This window comes from Ammospiza caudacuta, chromosome Z, assembly GCF_027887145.1.
Source record: "Ammospiza caudacuta isolate bAmmCau1 chromosome Z, bAmmCau1.pri, whole genome shotgun sequence".
Classification (NCBI taxonomy): domain Eukaryota; kingdom Metazoa; phylum Chordata; class Aves; order Passeriformes; family Passerellidae; genus Ammospiza; species Ammospiza caudacuta.
Genome location: NC_080632.1, coordinates 33,649,009 through 33,665,733, shown reverse-complemented (window position 1 = coordinate 33,665,733; position 16,725 = coordinate 33,649,009).

The window sequence follows — 16,725 nt, the reverse complement described above, 5'->3', positions numbered from 1 at the left end:
CAAATATCTAATTTGGATTCCATATTAAGCTTTTTAATTTCATAAATTTATTTTTCTGAGTTTTTGTACTTGCTTGCAGCTGTAACTCTGGCTTATCTCTTTCTAAAAAATGGCCAACCTTTGCATTTTGTAGTAGCCTTGCATTCCTCTTAGCAAGCATGCTTTTGTGTGTGTTTACAAGAAAAGCTTGCGCTGATTTGTGCAGCTGATTTGTGAGTCTGACAAGGAAGTTCTTGCTACTTCTGAATTGTGCCTAGCATCTTGTCAATTTTTTTTAACTCAGTAAGGCAAAAATCTTGTAGAAATAAAATACAGAGTGAAGACTGCATTAAGCAGACAATGGTAGATTGAATATCAAGGGAGGGGCATACAGGGAATACAGAAGCACGTTCTGAATAAATTATTTACTTGAGGTTTGTTTCAGACTTACCCATACAGCAATTCTAGCCTTCCAAGCTGTTTGTCTGTATTTGGGGTTTTGAGCCCTTCTGGACAGCTAAATCCTGATTCTCCCATATCAGATTTGTAGGAGGAATTTCAGCAACCTGTTGCTGAGACTCCTGGTCTTTTTTTTTCATCAGCACTTACAAACTGGGTTAGTAATTTCAGTGTTTGGAAGCAGGGCTCTTTTGGTGTGATATGAATACTCTGAAGACATTAAAAGGTGTTAAAAAATAAAGAAAATACTGGTCTCACCTGAGTTGGCCCAAATGGAGAGGGAATCATAAGACAAGTTCTTCAATGAACAATTCTTTGAATTCCTTTTCTAATGAATCATCTCTATCTCCTAGCTCTTGTGTTTGATTTCACAAAAGCACGTTCTAGCATTCTCCTTTGTTGTAAAAAAGTCTCTGGCCACTGTCTTTCCCAGACCTGGCCTAAAAGGAGAAAGCTGCATGCTCCCTCTGTATCTGCAGTGTTCAGTGAGGGATGCTTTAGTCCTGGTGTTGACTGTCCTTCAGGAGTGTATAATGTCCCAGAGATTCCTGTCAGTCGCCTACAATAAGAACTTCCTATGGTAGTTGTTATGAACAAAAACTCGGTTAATATTTTTTATGAGAAAAAGTTTCAAAAAGGCAGCCAGACCACTGGCCCTGCCCAAGTTCTGTGTGTTTTGTTATTGTAATCACGGGTCGTTGTCGTTAATGGTTGTCTTTGTATTAGTAAAAGCCCTGGCTGGGGCGAGGTAATGGCCCTTCTCCTGGGTGGGGACCTTGCCCAAGGCTAAGTTTTACCTTTCTCAGAATAGGGAAGATACCTGAGAAGGTGGGGGGGGTTATGCAAAGTGACTCGCAAGACCAGAATGCTTTGTGGGACCCCCATCTCCAAACTCGTGGAGAAACCCCAAAAACAACGAGCCACCTAAGAGTTAAGAGACTGGAGTGATGTCTGGACGTGAGGAACCAAGTGCTGAGCCTGCAGAGATGCGAGAAACCTTCATCGTTCCTCACCCTGTCCTCGAGATCCCCCGAGCCAGGACTGGGGGGGTCTGGAGACCCGGACCGAGCACCATCTTATGGGATCAGGAGGCCCTAAAGGCTCCCAAGAGGATCTGATCCCCAGCTCTGCCCCTGGTGGACAGAGCTGTGCATATCCTCCTCCTCCGAGTCGCCCTGGGAGAGACGACGGGAGACTGCAGCCCCGCCGAGCTACCCAATCCTGAGCTGATCACTTTTAATAAAGGCATTAAACAGGAGAAGAAGTCTCCTGGCCCTTTTGTTTATTTCAGTAGTTAACATCTGTAAACCAGGCAAGACTTAAATAAGAACTGGAAGTCTGGATTGCCACATCCTTGTTTAACTAGTAATTCCAGTGGAGAGGAATGATTCATACATGCAGCAGTGTGTGGGAGTCCTGCTCTTCTGTAAGCTGATGCTCTATATTTTCCTGTTTCTGTTAAATTAATCCCATTTTTTTCTTTTCAACTCGTAACTTAATATTTTTCAATATACCTAGGGATGTTTGGATATAAAAAGCTTAAGCCTATTCCTGACATTCAAGTAAGTGTTTGGAATGAAACAGGAATTAAAGACATCATATACTGATGTATTAGTAGTTGCAAAGGTATGCTGAAAGTGTTACTAGGTCTGGCACTATATTGGTATATGTTTAATTTTCACTGTATTTCCTTGTCTGGGTAGAAAATAAAATGAGGAGGATCTTTTTTGTACTTAATAATGATATACCTAATTAAAGTGTTGTAAGTTTTTACATTAAATCAGTCCATTTAATTAGAAAGAAGATTCCCCATTCCAGTCAGAAATTGGACTCTTGATAATTTAAAACCAGGATTCATGACAATCTGTGATAAATAACACTCTTTTAGACTAAAGAAATTAAGAAGTTATAATTACTGATGGATTACTGAATGGTTGGAGGAGAGTGATCAAAGAGATGCAAGGATAGATTTATTTTTCTGTAAGTAGCTGAAGAATAAATGTGTATTTGATGTAAGGAAACCAAAAGCTGTACATCTTCTGAAATCTGAGAAAATTTGAATTGTATCTCGTACCTTTACACTATGCATAAAATGAAAAAATTGTATATTTTGGTAAATGGATTAATTACAAAAGAGATGTAAAGAAATCATGTGAGAAAGTGGAAATTTGCTAAACTATTATAAGAGAAATTGCCATTAAACTGCTTAGAATTTTTAATGTAACAAACCAGTCTGGATATAATTCTATATTATAGTTCCATGATGTAATCTGAAGAGATCTGGGAGACGTATTGATAGAATTAGGGATGGTAGTAACAAACTCTCTACTGTAAAACTTAGTAAATATTCTTCCATAGAGTAAGCAGTAGTCTTTGGAATTGAAACAATTTGGAAGTTTCACACTCTGGTGCTAAGTTTTGAAGCTTGGCAAACCAGACCTAAAGAATTATAAAAGCTGGAAAGCCTCTGAGCTGCTAGTGCCCTGCCAGTATGATAGGGTCACACTGGCTTATGGCTTTTCTTTCTTTCCAGGACAGCCCCAGTCATGCTGCTTTTGGGCACATTTTTATTGTGAAGACATACCCTTTGGCCTTAGTGTTAGAAATGTTAGTACTTGACTCAGTTGTGATTGTGCTTTGTCTGATGTCACAGTACATGTGACAGTAATGTGAGTTGTATTGTCAGCTCTAGTCTCCCAGTACTGAAATAGATTATTTTGTCTGTGGAGGTATTTTACTAAGTCACCTAAATGGTACCTCTTCTTGATTGGTACATCATGGAAGCTTGTCGTCAGTTTCCTAAACCTGTCTGGTGATATGAAGTAGTTTGGTGCAAGACAGGACATTGCTATGGTGCTGTGAAGGATCCTCAGGTGTGGCAAGAGAAAGGGTGATGCTGACCCCAGAGCTATGTGCTCTGTGACTTCTGAAGGAAGCATCGGATGTTAGTGGTGGGGTATGAGCAGGCTAGATGGGGAAGCAAGGCAGAACATACTTTTTATGTCAGTTAAATGAAGGAACTACACTCTCACTTCCCCTGTACAAGCACACAATGTATCCCCAATGTATAATTTACTTGATCCGTATTGTAGCGATAGCTGCAGATGAACAAAATTCTCTGTTCAATTACTTCTTTACGTCTCTGTTATGACGAGAGAAGCAGTCCCATTGTGTTCCAGATGCCCACCAGCAGTAGTTTTAATTACAGCATTACTTTGAAATCAAATTGCTTGTTTGACAGCCCTAGTCAGAATCTTTAAGTGACAATAGAGTGTACATTTTTGTTAGTGAAAAATAATCCACTGTATTAACATCAAACTTTTAGCTTTTTCATGCAAAATTCACACATTTGTATGTGTAAAGCCAGAATATTATTTCTGTCCCTACTACATTTGACACAGAGAAGACAACCACATCTGGAATGCTGATGGTAGCTCTCTGCCAAGTTTTGATTGATTTGACATCTCAGTGCTGGTTGTTAGATGCTCTGAACTGCTCCTGAATGGAAAAAAAACCCCAAATTTTGCCCTTGTGGCCAAGAAGGCCAATGGTGTCCTGGTGTGTCCAAGGAAAAACAGTGCCAGCAGGTCAAGGGAGATCATCCTGCTCTTCTGCTCAGCCCTGGTTAGACACGTTTGGAGTGCTGTGTCCACTTCTGAGCTTCTCAGCACAACAAAGACATGGAGCTTCTGAAGCAAGTTCAGTGGATGGCAGCAAAGGTGACAAGGGGACTGGAGCATGCCTCTCACAAGGAAAGGCTGAGGGAGCTGGGCCTGTTCAGCCCAGAGGGGAAATGACTGAATGGGACCTGATCAATGTCAATCAGTATCTGAAGGGAGAGTGTCAAGAGGGTGGATTCAGGCTCTGCTTGGTGGTGCTGAGCAATAGGACAAGAGGCAATGAGCACAAATGGATGCACAGGACCTTTCCTTCGACTATAAAGAAGAACTCGACTGAGCCCTAGAACACATTGCACACAGAGGTTGTGGGGTCTCCTCCACTGGAAACGTTCAAGAATTATCTGGACACAATTCTGTGCCTTGTACTCTAGGATGACCCTGTTTGAGTGGGAAGGTTGAAACAGATGACCTACCCTGATGCATTCCAGTCGTATCCATTCAGTGATACGCATGCAAGGAAATGCATTCAAAACTCAACCACAGATCCTTTAAATTTCAAAATATACCATGTCTAGATGAATACTAGATACCCTTGTTTTATGATGTTTTAGTTTGTGTTCTGATCGTGCTGATTCCCATGATTTTATATATACCCTTAAATGTGACTTATTTATCCAATATGGAAATAGTTCTACAGTTACTCCATTGATGCTGAAGAGATTTGGGGAGACCTTACTGTGGTCTTTCAGTATATAAAGGGAGCTTATAACAAATATGGAGCAAGACTTTTTATAACGATCTGTACTTAGAGGACAAGGGGATAACGGTTTTAAACTTTAAACTGAAAATGCTAGGTTTAGATAGAACATAAAGAAAAATTTTTTATAGTGAGGATGGTGAGGCACTAGAACGGGCTGCCCAGAGAAGCTGTGGATCTCCCATCCCTGGAAGAAGTTCAAGTGTTCAGGTTTGGATGGAGCTCTGAACAACGTGTTCTAGTGGAAGGAGTCCCTACCCACAGCAGGGGTAGGACTAGGGATAGGATTTGGAATAGACTATCTTTGAAGGTGCCTTACAACACAAACCACTCTGTGATGAAGCAAGCATTTTACTTTGGAGAAATGCTAGTGTAAATCTCAGTTCAAGATTCATACCACAATCAGTGTGAAACCTGGCAAAATGATAGATGTTTGTGTGACAATTGATGTTCGGAATGGGAAAAATCAATAATAGGGGAAGTTCACAGCATAGAATTGCCAATTCAGTATTGCTCGGCAATACTGAAATAATGCTTTTAAATATTGAGCTAAAATGTTACTGAGCATTGCTAAATCCTTACTGAAAGAAAACAAACAGCAGTGGAAAACTCTTGTGCTCAGTATATTTGCTTCCAGTTCTCACTTTCCTAAAAACTTTGTTTAAGCAATTCACTTAATATTCTCATTCCTGACTGTAGGAAATACAGAGCTTATTATATTAAGAATGGTCAATGTAGAATGGAAAGCATTGAGGAGTTTACTTAAAGGATCAGATATCTGTGGATGAGATATGAAGCAGCACACACTTTGTGTGTCTCTCACATGTCTGTGAAAGGAAGGATATTTTGCAAAAAAGCATTTTAAAGCAGTTTAGTTCTGGAATAAGACTGGGCCAGAAATAGATGTAGTAAATAATAAAATGGTATTCACAGAGAAAGATGCTAGAAGACAGCATAAACAGTCTGGAGTGTTGATACCCATTATCCTCTGTGTTAACTCCCAGAGAATCTGAAAGGCTCCTTGTAATGTCCTTTCACACAAAGAATAACCTTGTATATCAGTCTGATCTCAGTCAGGTCAAACCAAAGAAACAGGCTAACCATTTAGAAAATTGTGAAAGAAATCTGTGAAAGGCTGGGAAGTTCTCTGTCTCAGGAGATACTCATGGTTAAGATCCACAAGAGCAGAAGGGGGTCACTGATTTACAGTATCATGCTTCCTCTTGCTCTCTGCTCAAGTGCTTGCAAACACTCCGTGTGCCTGTCTGTGTGAAAGACATTGGGATGGAGCCCTGCTCAGTATAAAGCAAATGATCAGTGCTTAGGTATGAGTGAATTTGGAAAATTCAATTCCAGGCAAGGTCAGAAAAGGTCAGAAAATGCACATTTCAAGGCTTAGTGCACATTTCAAACTTAAATGTTTTGGAGCAAATCATAGTTCAGGTTGGGAAGAAATCTTCTTTTGTGGACAATTAATAGCTTAGCCCAATTCAGCTCTGTGTAGAGCAGAGGTCCAGGAACACAGAGTTCATAAGTTGCACAAGAGTGAAGAGCCAGATAAGCAGTGCTTTGCTTGAATCAGGGCATCACCAGAGATGGCCACAGTTCTGATGTGACTTGCAAGGCCTGAATCTCTTTTCTCAGTTTACTGGTGTGGCTCACTAATGGAAAAGATTCCAGTCACCACAGGCAATTGGTGGACAATTTGCTGTACATCCCTGAGAAACCATGAGCTCCTGGTACTGCAGCATGGAACTGTGAAAGAGCAATTTATTTCATCTAAGTATTCAAATGGCAGTTACAGAATTGGTTGTTACATGTCTGACTACATTTGGATTATCTTTAGGCTGTTTTACAGAATATATTAATCTAGCAACCCATCTTAAAACCTGTGATATAAAGGAACTAAAATGTCCCAGACTGCTGAGTGTGGGCATTGCTTGGAGCTTGTTCTTAGAGTGATGTTTATGTTGCAAATTTTTTTTTATATCTGAAAGGGGTATTATGTTGTCTAAAATGAAGTCTCAAAAATTACAGTCCCTATATTAAATTACTGCAATACTTTTAAAAGCTCAGTTCTAGAAAGTGGTGATTATTCTCTGAAAAAAATTAATTACTGTGAAAATGTAGGATAAAAGAGAATTTTATGTCCCTCATTCCATTACTTATGCTCATTTAAATTATTTGGATTACATCTATTTTACATTGCTATTAGAGAACTGATACCAGATCGTAAGTTTTAGCAACAAGATGTGAAGATCTAGTGGAGAAGACAGAGACCTCACTAGCAGTGGGCCTTGATATGTCCTACTCCAGGCATATTCTGAGTCATGGCACTTCTTGAATCTCTTTCCCCATTCACACATTCAGTCAGGCATGTTAGCTGGCTGAAGGTGGCGTGCTACTGATTACAGTTTATTGCAGGATACTTTGCAGTTCATCACAGCCATAACAAGGATCCCAAAAACCTTGCAGCTGCTCTCAACACTGCCGCTGCCACTTTTGGTTATATTGAGTGGAATACATGAGGATTAAAGAAGAGAGGGCAACACAATCTGAACTTGGCTGGACACACACTATGTCCCATGCTAGGGTAAAGGAGAATGAAAAGCAGTTTCTATTGTTTGAGGGACAATAAGCATAAAACACACTATAAATTACAGCTGTGCTGCCTATGACAAAATATGGTGCAGTGTTTTATTATCCTATTACAAAAACCATTATTCAATAACAGGTATTTAAGACAGAGGTGGTTACAATTCACACTTGAGACAATATTTTGAGCAAGAGAAGATAAGAGACTCAGAAACTGAGCTGGAAAGAGTAGCAAAGATGAGAGGAATTCTTAAGCTGTTTCTGAATTCCAGAAAGAAAGTAGATCTGTTGCCAGTAAGGAAAAAGAAGAGATGACCAGTGTTACTTAACTGACATGGTATGGCAACTTCTCATATTCTGGTGCAGGAGTTGTAAAAGTCCTTACAACGAAATGCTGAAGCTCCTTCCCTAAACTTGGGCATGCTGTGAATTTTTCAGAAGTCACATTGATGGCTTAGGTCCCCAGAGAGTGTTCCCTTTGCAGGGAGATAGATCAAAATTGTGCAGGAGATACAAGGCTAGGTGGCTGCAGTGTGGGAACACGGAGACTGATATGAAGTGCAAAAGAGAAGGAATGAGTGGAGTGGGTGAGAAGTCATGGCTTGGGTGCCAGTGTAAGCAAATGCCATTGCTGCTGATGATTGGTCAGCCAGGTGCTCTCAAGTTCAGTGCTCTTGGGGAGGTGCTGCTTTAAAGGCCAAAAATTTAGGTATATTTCATCATAGTGCTGTATAAAGACAGAGTGCATCTGCCATCAGTCAAGGGGTGAGAGACAGGCTCCAGCCGTATGCTTTGGACCAGTCTCTTCACAGCTCAGGTAGCAGCAGGCTGTGGGATGCTCCTGTAGGAAAAAACTGCTCTTCAGAAGACTGTAGCCCTGCACTTTTAGCAAGAGCTGTGGAGCAAATGACCTGATTATTCTCTTGCTGATACATGCATTTTTTATTTTGTTCTCTTAATTATTTCCTTATCTGTGACAACTGGGGATAAACTGGCCAAAGGGCAGATAGCTCAGATTCACAGCTGAGGGCTTTTTATGGCTGTGACTGCTGTTTTGTAGAGAGGGGGATGAATCTCTCTGTCCTGCATTGAAACTGTGATGCCCACCTTGTGCTTTTTTCCCTTAGACAATAATTGAAAATATGCCATGAAATCACCTGAAGTCTTGAGACTGAGCATATGGGCATTGATGTAAGATATCTGTAAATATTTCAGTGAAGCAAGGCTTTAGACAAGACAGTGTATTTTGTTGCAGTCACTGAAAGTTATTTCAGTTCCTTCCTTATGAGAGATAGCAACAGCCTGCTCTGTGGTGTCCCTGTTAGATGCAGCTGCACCACTCCTGTCACTAAGGGGAGTGTTTAATGTTCCAGATCTGATTTTCCCAAGGTAATGTTCAGTACTGCTGGAAGCGTAACTGGGTGGATGATAATGGACTTTATTGACATGTTATTAATAATGGTGCACGTCTTTCTGATGCACCATGTTTTCCAATATGCTGCATGGTAACAACTTAGTTTTCTGAAATATTTTTTAAAAACTTACCTCTAGCACCAAATGAGCTAATTCAGGGGGATTCTTTAATTGGTCATTAATGAAGTGTTTAGTGATAAAAAGTAAAGGCTGTCTGCCACACAGTTTTAGCATGCTTCTGTTAATAGTCCATTAGACCATACTTTATACTGTCTTACCACATATATCCTTTTAGTTCAGGAATAAGTGGATATAAATTGGATCTTTATGACTCTTAGAACTCCAAACCAGTTATCTTCTTATCCAACATATGGTAGCTATAAGGCTGATAAATCAGATTAATCTGTTCGGATTTTGTTTCACTTAAAAAATAAAGGTCCCATAACAGGTATGCATAAAGTAATTGTAGAGTGTAGGAGTTGTGACACACATTCTGCCTTTCTTACCAACAGAGGTACAGGCTACTGAGTTTACCATAATGCCAATCTGTTGTGTCCCGGATGAGAGGAGGGAGCTCAAGTGCCAGAGTATGTAGAACTAATCTGTTCTAGGGATTATCTCCTCTTAGAGAGACCAAGCCCAGGTTATTCTTCTCCTATTTTCCCACAACCTCATGTTATCCATCTCCTGTTTTGCAGGTTTTTGCTGTGAGACAATCATCAGATTGCCTGCATTGTAGGTGCATGGAGTGCTGGGACATTTTTTGTGAGTAGGGCAGACATAAGATGGGGCTGTTAAAGTGTTATGCAGACTGTGGGATCTGAAAAAATCAGGGTGCAGTTTTGTCCTGAGGGGTGCTCTGCAATGTGCTATCTTTGTATCATGCTTCTTCCCATGTGAGGCTATGATTTCCGAGTCCTCTGATTGTCTACCTGTCACTCAGAGAAGGTTTTCAGGATTTAGTCAGGTTGAAATATAGACTGAGAGTCTTAAAATGGACATGTTGGAGTAGAAATGCTGTAGAAGTGGCCATTCCGTTACTGTTGTAAGGCTCTGGTTTGGTTTTAGATTTCCTTTTTCTCTCCATTTGCTGGAATTGTTGAAATAAGTACCTGCTGCAGAAAACAACCCAGCCCTCAACTTCACTTTCATGGACTACTCAAGGTATGTCTGTTTGATATTTTTTATAGAGATTAATTCCTCTCTCTGCTGTCAAAGTGAAATGATGGCACTTGATTACTGAAAGACACAGAGTGACAAATTTAATGTCTGATGGCTTTTATTTGAAGGACAGCTCTCTTGAAAGTGGCACTGCTCAGCAGGGTTAATTTAGAGTGGCTTTTTCTCACAGATTGATGCAACTCTTGTAGTATGTTTGTGCTGCAGCTGTTGCTGATGTTGTGGAAGAGCTTCCAATTCCCAGGCAGAAACCAGGGAGTGGGACAGCTTTTCTGGAGAATCTGTACATGTACTATGCTCCATGACTCTCTGGTGTGGTACCAGACTCAGGAAATCACTGATTATATGTCACAGCTATAACACAAAATAAAAATGTTAAGGGATTGGTCATCAGCGGCAGTCTTCTGCATTATTATTCTGTATCTCCCCTGCACAAAATAGCTTCTGAGCCAAAGAGAATACTGACACAGTAAGGAAAGAATATAGTGCGGCTGAAACTGGACTTAAACAAAATTCTGTGCTTCAAAGCACTCTTTGCTTTTTAGAAATAATAAATACATTTTTACCATCTTTACTATAGCTAAAAATAAGCAATATTTGGAAGACTCTCTATTTATGTCCTGGTTACACAGTCCTCTGTCAGTTGCTACTGTTGATTTCTAATTCAATCCTGTAGTATGCTACAGTTAGTGACGTTGAAATGCTCTATTAATATTAATTAGGTGTTCTAATAGATTAGCCTGATTGTTCAAAATATTTACTATCTTTATTACATCTGTTTAAACACCTCTTACAGAGACATAGATATATCCTTGAATGAATCCTTAGCCATGAGCAAACTAGATGTTATCTCTATTCTACATAGATGGGTTTTTTCCTGTAAGTCTTGAAATCCTTTACAGACGCTTCATTTTCAATGAAAAATTAGAAGTTACATATTTATTTTTATTTAGAGTATAAAAATGCCAATATAAGATATAAAAATCCTGATGCAATGATAGTAAATATTTTCAGAATTGCAATGTTGATGGTTACACAACACTTAAATTTAAAAGATAACCAGTCTGAATTATAAAGGACAGCATCATTGAAGTGCCATGACAGCACTGGAAGTCTTCAGATGCTTCAGAAGTTTAGGGAGTGGGTGATATAATTAAAATAATCACTGTTTTCTCCCACAATTTAAGATTTTTTCCCTCTATCCTGTTTGTTTTGTTTTTTTATTTTTTAATAATGTAAAATTCTAGAGACTTGTTTGATATAAATGCAGTAATGGCTTTTAGAGTTCATGATGAGACTTGATCACATTTCAAACCTATTTTCTTTGTAGACTTTTGTTATTTCTGTGACAATCTGTGACAATACAACTTATTGATTAGGTTTATGCAGTGTTTGTAATTATATCTTTGTCCTGGCAGGAAGGTGGCTTTTACATTTCTTGCTACTGTATTTCACTCTGAGTTAATGTCTGTCTTGGATGTATCTATCTATTTAGAAAATCTGACACCTAGGTATGAGGTGTAATGGCAAAGAAATTGTCTAGTGTGCAATCCCAAAATCTTCCTTTCTGAAATCCCCTTCAAAGAAACACAATTTTTAGCTTTTGCTTTGTATAACTTCTCATTGCTAAATTGGTAAATTACAGAAAATCTGACTTAATTTTTCTTTAAGTCTCGTCATTTCACAATATGTTCCAACCATAGTACCAGCTACACCTAGTCAATATGTTTGACTTCTTTGATAGCACTACAAAGCAGGGATTTTAGTTTAACTGCAAATCTCTCTGTACATTCATGATGTCATAGTAAGAATAAAATTATCACATATGTAGTATTCTATTAACTTTTTTACCTTAAAGATTTCACAAGTATTTTCCTATACAATCATATTTTTTATACATGCCCTAATAATTGCCCTTAGATATTACACCAGAAGGAACAGCTTCAGGGCAGAGAAGGAATAATTTCTTTTTTGTATTTGGACACAGGTTTTGTTGCATGCTGAAGAATCACTTCTGTTGAGAAGCACTTTGGTGTTGTGAAGTCAATAAATATACCTTTCACACTGAACTTAACAATTTCCAGCAATGTGAATACAATTTAAAAAAATTTAAAAGAAGAAAAAGAAGCACGTAAAGTTTTAAAATATCAGAGAACTTATTATCTGTGTACCAGATAATAAGACACAAAATCACCAAAATGCCAGGAGGGCAATTTGAAATGAGAAGGCTGGTTAGGAACTGGATTGTAATTTGGGCAATAAACCCTGTTTATGATAGTCTTCCAGTCATTAACTGTGTCTTTTGCCAGAGGAAACTGGGACTATTAACTTCCTCTGACTAAACCAGAGGCAGAAAGCAATAATTTCTTTTACAAGCAGAAGGAAAGGTTCTGCTCAATAAAAAGCAATTAAACATTTCTTATAAAAAAGAATGCTCAGGAGACCTCATGCCACTGTCAATGTGGCTCTCAAAAGCTTTCCTTTGGCTCTTTGAAAGATGTTCCATGGTATTTGTGTATTTATTACATCTCTGCAATTACAAACTTGACCGAAGACAAATTTTGTTGAAGTGAATGATTCCAGTGAATGACTAAGGATCTATTGAATTTCTTTCTCATCCCAAGGAGGTAATCTTTGATCTGTTTTCAGAGATGAGAACTAAAGAGATATTCCTGTATGCTTATCTCACTTTGAACAACTAGAGATGACTTTTTAATTATTCAGATAATTTCTTTCTGCCTCTTAAATTAATTTTCAACTTTTTTCCTCAGTAGGATATTTGTTGCTTTACTATCTTGAATCAGTTACTTGTTCAGGAAATTAGACTGTATCATTATATGCTGTATAAAGAAATATTTTCTTTCAATATCCTTAGGCTACAAAATTATTCTGGAGCTATTATTTCTGTTAAAAGATTTTAATCCTGTGATCCTTGTCTAGATCACAGCATTCTGTGTACCACAAAAAGAAGAGAAAGAGCAGTTCTTTTTGCATGGAGTTCAGAACTGAACAGTAGTGAAAGATATAAAAATAGCAGACATGGCTTCTAGCTGTAAGAGGAGTTGCCTGGAAAGAGAATGACTTCATTTTCATAATATACTGGTATAATTTAGCTGTATGAGTAATTTCCTCACAAGGAAAAGGGTAATAAATTATTGCCAATTACTCCTTCAATTCATCATTATCAACATATAACAGTCACATCACTTTAGCAGTTCATAAAAATGTGGTATTTCATGGGGTTTTATTATATCTGGATTGCTGTACAAAATGGCTTTCAGAGGAGAGAGTCTGCATCATTACACTGCTCCCATCCATCACCAGCTGGCTATCGAAGGATACAGGAGTAAAGCAAACAATGAAAATTACTGCCCAAATGCTGGTCCTCTTTCCACCACGGCGTCTGCAGTAATTGAAACCTTGGCTTGTCTAAGTGCAGCAGAATTTGTGCAACATCTATTGCCAAACAAAGCACTCATATTACTGCTTATTTCAAAGCTAATTTTCAGTAATGTTACTACTCAAGACTATTATTGAGTGGTGGATTAAGTACGTCAACACTTAAGCAAAATCATCTCCGAAGGCCAAAGAAAAACCTACTTGACTCATATTTTGAGTCTAAGATCATTCTATCACATTGCATTAGAAGAGGTGTGTGACAGAAGCGCAGGAGCTCTTCCTCACCCCATCAGTATCTGTGTTCTTGTGACCTACTTAATGTTGACCCCCTCGGGATGGGTTACAAATCCAATTTACACATTATTGCGGTTGTGTTTACCTTCTGAATTGTAGAAAATGGAAAAGGGGGAAAGCAAAGATTCAGGGAGACAAAATATATTTAAATGCAGGTATGCTATAGAAGATAAGTGCTGAAAAATCTCTGTGAACAGGACATACTCTAGCTCTACTAGACTGCCTTTCTCTTTAGCTAGGTGAGAAAAGGTTATAGTGAGAAACACTTCAATGTACTCTCTATTCCCCTATTGGAGGGATTTTCAAAGCCATAAAACTAACAACTATTTCATTTCTTCTTGAAACAGGAATGGTGATAACATACCAGGGTGATGGGTTACAACTTCAGAGAGATGTGTACTGTTCTGTAGGGGTCAGTGAAGGTAGAGGTTTATAGAAAATCAGATCACAGATAGCTGAATAAGAGAGAATTCCAGTGACTGAAAAAAATAGAAGGATTTGAAAACTGCTAATATTTTCTGGTAGAGCAACTGAGAGTTAGACACAGGGGAAAAATTTTGACTTCTCCTTTGGGTCAAAAATGTAAGCATGAGGTAGCATTTTAGAGTACAATCCCCAAGAGGTTTGCAATGATTTAATGTATGCTAAGTAATTCACAATAATAACAAGAATGTGCAAATTTTAGATAATTATTGGCTATGTTATACCAAATTATTTACAGTCTGGTGGTTAAAATAAAAGATTCTTTGCCTAAAGACCTTTTTGTTCAGTTCCTTCTTATTTTACCAAACCAAACCAAGAATGATCTAGAAGTTTTTGTGATCTCATGGGCAGTCAAGAAGTGGGAAGAGAAATGATAACAAATATATCCAAGCTTGACAAAAGGGCTACAAAAGTAATTTTCATTTTAAAAGGTATTTTTTAATGCTTTAAATACTTTTAAAATTGGATCATCAGCCTCAGCTTATTGGAAAGGAATCTACCAGGCTCGACTTTGAGGTGCGTGTGTGTGGCTAAAGCAGATATGAGTAAAAGATTTGGCCTAAGGTCTTCATTCTCCTTTTGGAAAGAGATAGACACATAGCAGCAAAGAGAAATGGAAGACTAAAAGCCATTGCTGATGGAATAGACTTACAGCAAGTAAGAGACAAGTAACTAGACAGGTGTCATGTTGTGGGTTTATCCCACACTTCCAATAGATTGAAATTATAGCTTTTCTTAAACATCTTTTTACACCAAATACATGGACAGTAGTTGTTCATGTGTATATATTTTTTCTTTTTTTTTAATATATATTTGGAGCATTTTTCTACAAGTTTCTAAAGGTTTGTATGAAACGGTGTTTATTATTTGGAAACTCTTTTCCTACTGCCCTGGAGGTTCAAATATTCAAATATCAGATGCAGTGCCTTCCAAATAATGTGATTTGACTTGGGAACTTGTTCTCTTACACCAAAAGAGAAAGACTCTGCTCTGCAGATTCTCTTAGAAAGGGGAACACATTCAGCACTAGAAATATAAAAATACAGCAACAAACTACATACATACTAGTTCATACATACTGATTTCACAAAGACAGTTGTCCTGGCTGTTGAAAATATGAGAAAAAGGAAAATAAAGGGGAAATAAAGGAAAAATCAATGGGTAGATTTTATATGACATGTTTAAGGGTCTTTCCCATGTAGCAGTATATTTATTTTAAAGCAGTCTCACACTACTTAATGAGTGAAGCATAGATGTGTGTGTGCATCAAAAATGTATGATATATCCACCTTAGCTCCATATAATCCCTTGGAAATAAAAACAAGCAACTTTACTTACATATTGCAGAATTTAATAATTGATTAGTTTAAGATTTAATGATATGTTTCATCTATGCATTAATCATTTCTCCCCTTCTGATGTTAATGCTTTTGAAAGTCATTGCTTGATGACACCATGTAAATTCAGCAGTCTGACAGTTAAAAGAAAGGTTTAGAGGTCTTGGACAAGTTTTTGAAAATTAGTATATTGCAAGTACCAAGAAATTTTAGATGCAGTATCTTAGCAGGGGGGAAAATAATCAATCATAAATTGCAAAGGGATGACATTTATTTTGTTAAGTTGTTTGCAATTTTTTCTGACCTGTTTTTATCAGATGTGAATTTGCCTTTATCTGTGAAGTATTTGCTTCATCTGAGAAATATTAATTTCTCAGATGAAAGTGGCTTTACATATGACTTGAGTTAAAAAAGAATTATTTTAAAGCAGTGACTGTAAATACTTGAAAGAGATCTTTGTTTCTGTCAAAGTCATGTTAATAACAGTCTGAACACAGGAGGGAGACAAAGACTTGGTTAAGATAGATGCAGAAACGTGTTTAAAAGCTAAACTTCGGGAAAAAAATGGGTAGAGTGATTTACAAGTAGTGTGTTTGATTTAAAATAATATTTTTATCATATATCATATTGCTTTCTAAATTTCCCCCTAACATTATTTGTTGAGAAATAGTTCACCCTACATCTTTTTCCTTTATTAATTGCTTCAAATGTGATAATTTCTTAGCCTATTTCTGGAACTGATATCATGGATAGACTTCCCTTGTCTCTGCCTACAGCTGACATTGAGGTATGTTTGCCAATAGAAAAATTACATTGAATCACATAAAAGTTATATTTCCCCTGCAGATTGTGCCACTAATATTTGAAGGAAGATGCACTTATTTTTTTTTAATTGAGCACCATTTGCCATGAGCATGTAGTGTTTGCAGTGCTTTCTTTTGTTTGAGAACTCTTAGCAAAGAACTGATATGATAAAGATTATAAACCGTTTTCTTTCAAAGCCTCTTGGCATAAAACAATTAGCCAGCATGACTGCACAACTTTTACAGTCTTCTGTAGTTTGCAGTGAGAGCAGAGCCGAGGAATGTTGGATGTTTGCTACCTGGGAAAGCTAAGCCCTCTTTCCCTGCAGCAGAAGCACAACGACACGCCTGGCTTTGCCAGTGTGAGCTAGCCATATCTCTGAAGAAGCCCATTCTGAATTCATTTT